This window comes from Arachis hypogaea, chromosome 6 (genome assembly GCF_003086295.3).
Source record: "Arachis hypogaea cultivar Tifrunner chromosome 6, arahy.Tifrunner.gnm2.J5K5, whole genome shotgun sequence".
Taxonomy (NCBI): domain Eukaryota; kingdom Viridiplantae; phylum Streptophyta; class Magnoliopsida; order Fabales; family Fabaceae; genus Arachis; species Arachis hypogaea.
Genome location: NC_092041.1, coordinates 97218968 through 97225788, shown reverse-complemented (window position 1 = coordinate 97225788; position 6821 = coordinate 97218968). Strand labels below are relative to the sequence as shown.

The 6821-nt window shown below is 33.1% G+C and overlaps 1 long non-coding RNA gene across 5 annotated transcripts; it reads left to right on the top strand.

Annotated features, from left to right (window-relative positions):
* Positions 1 to 235: 235 nt before the first annotated feature.
* LOC112697047 (uncharacterized) lies at positions 236 to 4571 on the top strand. 5 transcript variants are annotated; one of them, XR_011862927.1, is made up of 10 exons: positions 236 to 573; positions 711 to 792; positions 921 to 1096; positions 2499 to 2570; positions 2661 to 2721; positions 2804 to 2875; positions 3075 to 3154; positions 3738 to 3799; positions 3938 to 4076; positions 4372 to 4571. It is a non-coding gene; the product is annotated as an uncharacterized lncRNA (long non-coding RNA). The 5 variants fall into 5 exon arrangements; XR_011862926.1 differs by having other exon boundaries at positions 2661 to 2732; XR_011862925.1 differs by lacking the exons at positions 3075 to 3154; positions 3738 to 3799.
* The last annotated feature ends 2250 nt before the right edge of the window (positions 4572 to 6821 follow it).

Sequence of the window (6821 nt, the reverse complement as noted above, 5' to 3'; positions counted from 1 at the left end):
TTGCTATTGCAACACTTTTTTAACTAACACTACATAAGTGTTCCCTTTGATTAGATAGAGAACACATGAAAGGCGTTGCTTCAGCAAAATACACATGCAACGCTTATCATGTACATAAATTACACTTTTCTAAAATTGCTTTAAAATTTTTAATAAGCTTCTCATTATAAGTGTTGTCTAAAATATATAAATGTATTTTTTTCTTTTAAATTTCAATTTTTCCTCTAAATATATCAATAGGAAACCAACTGATTCAAACACAAAAACTTTCATTCATTTATCATCTTCACATTCCTAACAAAATGTTGAAACAAAATGCTACTGGTAACCTAACCCCTAAATTGATGAAATTCGTGGTTCCTTTTCTACTCGCGAAGAAGCATTCCCTCTCTCTTTGCGTTCCTCCCTACTTGCCTTGTTATGCTCTCTTTGTGTTACCTCGTGTTCCTCTCTTTCTCTGTTCTTTGCACTGTATCGGTTACTTCTTTCTGCATTTTGCCGAAAAATTGCATAGTACAAGATCTGGTTTTGTTCTGCGTTTGATCTGCTGCCAAACTTGTTTCTTTTCATTAGGTGCGCACTTCAATTCTTCCCTTTCCTACTCTAATTGCTCAATTGTGTGTGTGTGTGTGTGATTTTTTCAAGAAAAAGGAAATTGTGTGTTTATTTGCTGTTTTTCTGAGCTATTTGTTGTTTCGAGCTTCTCTAAGTTTTGCTTGCCGTTCATCTCTGGTCTCTTCCAATTTGCCGGTGTTCTTCTGCTAGGGTTCATCAGCGCTGATCATTGTTCAGGTACTCATGATTCTGCCTCTGTTTTTCTTTTCTATTTTTGTGTTTTGAATCCTAATTTTTTAGATTAGCAATTATTCTGGAAAATTTTAGTTATGAAAAGTTCTTCTCCTTTTAATCTTCTTCGCCAGTTTTTGCTTCATCGACACCTTCGCTTCACTCTTGCGCCACCTCAGCATCGAGCGTGGTGAACTGCCGCCACACCGGCTACAAACCCGTACCACCTGTGGAAGGAGAAGGAAGAGGAGATTTTGAGGGACATTGAGCCTGTGGTTACACTAACCAAAGATATTATTCACTCTCGAAGGTAACTAAGTAACTAACTAAGCTTGTTATTCAGCTTTGCGCTCTTTCTGTTTGTTATATTGTCTCAGTCATTGGTTACTCTTTCTTCTATCTTTTGTTTTTCTCCAAGTACAAATAAGTAGTTTTGTTGTGATTAAGTTCCTTTAGAGTGTGTTGCAAGCTGCATTTTAGAGGGTAAAATGCATCATTTGGGTGATGTGTTATATCACTTTAATATTATAAAATATATAATTAACTTCCTGATAAGTAAAGTAACAAGTCTTCTAAAGGAACTGTACAAATTTGTATTCTCCCGTTTCAAACACTAATCAGACTTATAAATGGATTAAATAAGCTGAACCTTTCTAAATGACGATATGATACACAACTCAACTCAACTCAACTCAAATGCTTACACTAACTATGAAAAACAGAGACGTCTTCAGCATCGTCGGTTGTGTCTCCGTCTTCGTGTCTGTGTCTTACTTCAAGACATTGCTCGTTATTGTTAGTTGGAGAGATGAGAGTGATTAGATAGCTTGCTGTTATACTGATAATGTGAAAGAAAGTAATGGGAGGAGGAACAGATTTAGATGGGTGTGTGTCTGGCCAATTATATTATTAAGTGTGGCTTGTGGGGTATCACATATATAGTTTCTACTTTCTGCACCAACAATTTAAAATAAAAATATCTAGGGACCTAATGTGACTCTATATATTATTCATTTTCACATTACTTTTTTTTTTAAGTCTTCAAATCTGTGCTGAAAGTTTCTACTTTATTGTTAGTTTCATTATAAATGCAATCTAAGAAACATGTACACTATACTCATCTATGAAGCTTTAATTATCCAAAGAAAAAGTAAGATTCAAACTCCCTTTTCCATATTCCTCTTCATTTCTCTTTCTCTTCCCCAGTTGGATTTTTGTTTTATTTGAAAAACTATGAAATTTCTAAAACCTATCTTGTCTAGCAATCTTGCATAATTAACTTCCTTAATAATTTTTTTCATTCTTTTTTTCTGGACCAATTCCTTAATAAATTGATGGAGTTGAATGATTGCATTTATGATTTATCAATTAGATTCAATACTATATATATAGAAATTCAAAGATATGCTATTTTGATTAGGTAGTACAGTAGATATATGCTTGTGCCATGCTTGCAAAAGAGTTCATGTTGAAAAATCTTAAAAGGAAAGAGGTTAAATTATTCAATATAATTATTTTGAATGTGAATCGTTGGGGTATAGGAGCATGCCTTTATATAATAGTCTATTTCAAATATTCGAGAGAAATTCAAGCACAAATCTAAATGCTAAGTAGACTAAAAATTCAGATTTCTACATATTGTTCATTCCAGATCCAAATCTGTTTATATCCCTCTGGTTCATACTGATGAATGGTTTTGGATTCCTTCTTAGGCGTATTTCAAATAATAATATAATTGACTCCATTCCTTCTTCCCTCGGTGACTTGGAACATCTTCTAAAGCTGTGAGTACTGTGGCAAGTTTCTTGTTATTTATTTATTTTTCGAATCTGGCAGTTTCTCTTTTACTTACGGCTATTATTTGATTTTTGTAGGAACCTGAGCAGAAATCATATAACAGGATTTATTCCAGCAGAATTTGCTAATCTTAGAAGTGTTATGGACATGCAAGTCATTTGTCTTTTTTTTTCCTTATGAAATCTGTTTGTTAATTGGTTTTTGTCATTCTATGTTGCAGTGATTTGTCAAATAATCAACTCTCTAGCTTGATTCCTCAAGAACTTAATCAGCTTCAGAATATGGTGTCATTGTAAGTTCAGATGCTGGAAATTAATAACTTGTTATCTGTATTAGAACACAATTTTTTGTTGATGATGTTAGACTCTTGGAGTGTTAAATGGTAAAATTTCAATCTGGAAATCTTCATTCCAGATCCAATTACAAGATATTGTACTGGATACTAGTAATTTCTATTAAGTTCCTTGTTAATTCTGTTTCTATTTCTACAGAAATTTTCTGCTCTGTTAATTCTTCGGCTTGCATATTAGAGTCTTGGTGTGGTTTATGGAGATTTGGGAACTTCCGCTTTGTATGTTTTCTAAAATACTTTTCCTCATGAATTGCCTCCTTATGAATAATAATCAAGCGGTGCTTTGATGCCATTATCATGAATCTTTGATTGACAGATGTATAAGGTTGTAGTGGGGATTATATTGAAGTGAGTAGCTAAAGTCTCCTTAAAAAGAAGTCTCATATTTGTTAATCCCAAGATGCATAGGCATAAGGCATGTGCCTTTGACATTATTGGACTCATCATCATATAGTCAAGGATTTACAACGCACCTCCTAAGTTAAAATGCATTGAATTCATCGTTTAATTAACATACACTAATAATTTTTTATCATCTGGAATTTTCCAATTTCATATGGCTTAGCTGCAGTTTTGTGAAAATATATAGCTGCTGTTTCCAATTTTTTAACCTTTTTATTGAAGTTTTTAATGGAAGTTAGAGACATGTTTTATACTTTTAACTAACTGTGATCTTTTTTATTATAGTTTTTCTTTCCGAAGAGAATCAAGACTAAGAGACCAGCTTTGTTTGTTGAAATACTTGATCAAATTTATTATGTGGTTTCAATTAAATATTTTCTTTTTCTTTTGTCTCATATAGAGTGTGTGTCAACTTTTCAAGTATGGCCCTCAAAGGGAACAGAATGTTGTAGCGCTTTTCAAGTATGGCCTGGGATTAAATTTGCTTTCATGAGAAGTTTTCATTGCATTACATAGTCATAATAAATAGGCTCTGAAAGTCACAAATAATAGAGAAGGTGATGTGAGTGTGACTTCTTACCAGTGAACTTTGTTTTGCAGAAACACACAACACAGCAGAAGATAGAAGCAAAAGTGAACTTGTGAAGTAAAAAATTTTTTTTTTATTTTTATTTTTGTTTGGGTATCAAAAGATGGCAGCCTGAGTAAACAACGAGGGATGGAGAAACATTATATTAAGGTAACAATCGATGTTATAATGACTTGAATAACCTTCGCATAACATTTTCTTTTTCTTTTGATGACACCTTTGCATCAGAATTGTTATACTTTTTTGCATTGATTGTGTCTCTAAATATATCTCTTTTGTTTCAATGGAATCCTATCGTCCTATACCTTAGTCACATTAGAAGGAGATTTTAGACCTATTTATTGCTTTTGTATTTATAATATTTAATATCATAAAAAAATTTTATTATTATAATTTTTCAGTTTTAATAATAAGTTGCTTATTTTTTGTTGTATATTATTTGCAGATTTAGCATATGGGACAAGTCAAGTATGGATATAAAATATGCAAGTAGATTGGTATTTTTTAATAAATATTAATTACTATTTTGTTATGACAATTATTGTTAGACAAGAATTTTATTATTTTGTTGAGAATTATTGATGAACATGTATTTGAAATACTTTGAACTTTTTAATATCTATTTTAATTAGAATTTTATTATTAGTTATTTTGTCTCTTTTATAATTTTTTCTTATTGTGCACAAATTTATTTATTAATTAAAATAATTACACATGTATGAACAAAAAATTTTATTATAAATTTTAATTTTGTTGTATTTTTATTACGAAAGTAATTTTTTTTAATCAAAAAGGTAACCTTTTTATTAGTTGCATATTTTGAATATTAGACAACACTTGTATGGTTGCATATCCAAAAGAAAAAGCAACACTTGTATAGGTTGCATATCTAAAAGAAAAGATAATGCTTTAAAAGGTTGCATATTCAAAACTAATAGGCAACACTTTAAAGTATTGCAAATTCCAACTTATAAGCAACACGTAAAAGAGTTGCATTTTATTACAAATAGGCAACACTTTTTAGTAGTGGCCAAAATACGAGAGAGGAGACAACACTGTAAAAGTGTTGTCTCAAACACACCTTTGAAGTGTTGTTGTTTTTCAACCAAAGGCAACACTTACCAAGTGTTGCTCTCAAAAGCGTTGCTTTTGAAACAAAAAAGTGTTGCCTTGATCTAAGGCAACGGCTGCATATGCAACGCTGACCAAAAACGTTGTCTTAAGCCCAAAAGTGTTGCCATTGATCAAAAGCAACTTTTTGTCAGCCTTTAGGCAACACTTTTTAAATGTTGCCTCAGCCTGAAAATGTTATAGTGCTTGTTACTCTCAAACTCCTTCATCTTTGCGGATAACTCAATCACTCAGTCGTTTACAGTTGACAGGTCATTTTCTTTCTCTTTCAACAAAGCAGCAATCCTCTCGTGACATTCTCGTTCCACTTTCAGTTCGGTCTCAACCTCAGATAACTTCTTCTTCAACTCTTTCATGCCTGTTTCACCCAACGCTAACTGTTTCTTTAGCTCAGCAATTTTGGAAGTCTTGGACAATTGCTTCTTGTGTTTTTTCTCTTGACAACGGCCAATGCTAGCCAATCGAAATCCTAGTACCTGAAAATTATAGATCCAACATTAAAAAAAAAGAAAAGAAAATCAGACAGCCATCATATGTGTTCCAGAAAAGTGTTACCTGCAGATATTGATCAACACCTACGTCCCCAACCTCTTCTACCCGACTTATGTCTGCCTTAGATTGCACAACCTCATATGCCACAACGTTAAAAGGAAATTTCTTGTTCCATACTGAGGAACTATCCCCTTCATCCTCAAACAAATGTAACTTCTCTTGTCTCAGGGTAAAGCTCGATAAGTCGTCAAGCTGAACTTCATCCCCCTTACCCTGTACCTCATCTTCAATAACCACGTCTGATTTTCTTTTTTTTTTTAAATACAATACCCTTCTTCCTCGGTGGGGGCTGATCCACCTCAGCCCCACCATCCGCTTTATCAGCATTTGATGAGGATCCCTCAAAGTTTTTAGCTTTGAACCGGGATCTTAGGCTTGAAGCCATTACTCCAGGAAAACTACCAGCTGTAACATTCAAAGAAAACTGATCAATAAGACATACAATTAAAAATAATTTTGAAACAGGATGCCTTTCAAAATTCCTCACCAAAATATTCTAATACAGCCGATTTATCTTCCTCCCAAGGAAGCAGGTCAGAAACAGATATCAACCCACCTTTATCAACCATTTCAATCAAAAATGAAATTATACATTCGTTTCGGCTATTGATAAGTTCGGGACCCAGTATGTGTTGCGGGTGGCAACACCAATACAGTGGAAATTTTTCTCCCAAATGCTCATAAAGGTAAAATGGAAACTCTTCATCTACTGGTTTTACTTTCAAAAGCATTTCTTTGAAGTTTTTAAAAGACAATTTATAAAGTTTAAAAATAGTAAAGCCTGGAGTGCTATTTAGGTTAATCCATAAGCCTTTCCATACTCCTTTGGCTTGAAATAAAGAAAAAAACAGTTCTAACTCTGCTTCGATTTCAAGAAAATCCATCAAAGCTTGAAAACATCTAATAAAGGCCCAGCCATTCGGGTGTATTTGAGATGGAGCGCAATTCATCTATTTCATCACATCACATTCAAAACTAGAAAAAGGAAGTTTAACTCGCAGTTCTTCGATCATGCAGCTATAAATGTAAAAATTTTCAAAATCCTTTTTTCTATGGAAAACACGGTCAGATCGATTGCATGGCAATAATTTTATATGAAAACCAGCCCTTACTATCCTACCCACGTTTACCCGATTCACACTCTCAATATCAGAAAATAATGAAGCCCGTATATGGACGTCACTGTCAACCCAGTTATAACTCTCGTCATCT